Source organism: Malus domestica, chromosome 16 (genome assembly GCF_042453785.1).
Source record: "Malus domestica chromosome 16, GDT2T_hap1".
NCBI lineage: Eukaryota > Viridiplantae > Streptophyta > Magnoliopsida > Rosales > Rosaceae > Malus > Malus domestica.
Window position 1 is genome coordinate 20,661,774 of NC_091676.1, and position 1,520 is coordinate 20,663,293.

The window sequence follows — 1,520 nt, forward strand, 5'->3', positions numbered from 1 at the left end:
TCTATAGGGTTTGTATCGCACTTGACCAAGCTCGAAACTACAAGTAAGCTTCAAGTGAAATTGATACATTACCTTGTGCATCTTCATTGGTTAAAGATACCACCCCTGAATGGAGGAAAAGTACTTCCAAAGAAGATGCCACATCTACATATGAGACAGATAAGGCAAGTGAAAATGATACCACACTTCGGTACTTAGAAGTTTCGTGATTACTTAATGGCTAACCTACTTATCAACACACCTAAAATTGATTAATCATGTAGCTTTACAGCTCAAAAGGGTACATTCATAAGAAACTCCACATGCAGAACCTCAACTCACAATTGAGCAAATTAGAAAAAAACCCACATCAAAATTCACAAACTTGATACAAACCCATGACATAACACAGTTGAAAATACAAAACTATGCACAAACATAGGAACTATCTTACAATTGGGTTTTATAAAAAGGTGAGACTAAACCCAAAAGAACAAAAATCCAGCAGTAAAATCAAACTAAAGAATCAAACCCAGGAACAAAATCACAAAAAAAAAAAAATGGAGAAATTCGAAAGGGTAATGGAGAAGTGGAGGTGAAAAGAAACGTACTGGGATCTTGTGAAGAGGGACTTGGGACTTGAAGTAGATGTCATCTTCGAGAAGAGTAAGAACTGAAAAACAATAACAATGAAATGGGAAAATTGAATAACAACCATGTAAATGAAGAAGATAAAGGACCATGATCAATTACTTTGCTGCTCACTTCTTGTGATCCAAATTTGAAGAAGAATGGCGGTTTCTTCCTTCTGTGTATCTAGACCTCTTTGTTTCTTCTATCCCTGCATTGCCGACCTAAACAACATCAAACCAAGTGCAATACAATCCAATCCAATGTAATACTCATAGAAACAAAAGGGAGACCAACGTCCTTCCATCAATTACCCATTACAAAATATGTATAAAAAAATATGCTGATCAAAAGTCCAAGCAACAAATGAGAAAATTTTCGAGCAGTGCAACCATGTAAATGAAGAAGGAAAAAGACCATGATCAATTACTCTGCTACTCCCTTTTTGTGATCCACTGAATTTTTCAGAGCTTCGACTCTGTAGTCCCAATCCTTTTCACGAATCTGCAAGGAACAAAGAAAATGAAAAGAGTGAAAAATCACAACTGGAGTTGGGGATTTTCCGTGGCTCTGTAGATGCCCAATCGCTTTTAACACACACAATCTCACCCATTGCGTAAGATACATTCCTAAATTAACGTCAGAAAAAAAACCCAAAAATGAACCCTAGTTTTTAAAATTGGGAAGTTGGGTACCTGGAGAAGATGGCAATGAAGGCGACAGTTTCAGTCACAACTAGCTTAATCGAAGCAAGATCCAGATGAACAACTAATGGGTAACTGAGATAAAGTGAGAGGAAGATCGGAGCTTACATGAAAGTTGCTGGTGTTGTTGGATCTGAGTGAATTAGTGGGAAGAAAACTGCTTTGTATTTATGCTGGTGCGGTTGGATCTGAGTGAGACTGCAGTTT

General features: G+C 37.2%; 1 long non-coding RNA gene across 1 annotated transcript; it reads right to left on the bottom strand.

Annotated features, from left to right (window-relative positions):
* Positions 1-611: 611 nt before the first annotated feature.
* LOC139192701 (uncharacterized) lies at positions 612-1,101 on the bottom strand. The gene is made up of 2 exons (XR_011576989.1): positions 1,027-1,101; positions 612-820 (listed from the first exon to the last, which is right to left on the bottom strand). It is a non-coding gene; the product is annotated as an uncharacterized lncRNA (long non-coding RNA).
* Positions 1,102-1,520: the final 419 nt, after the last annotated feature.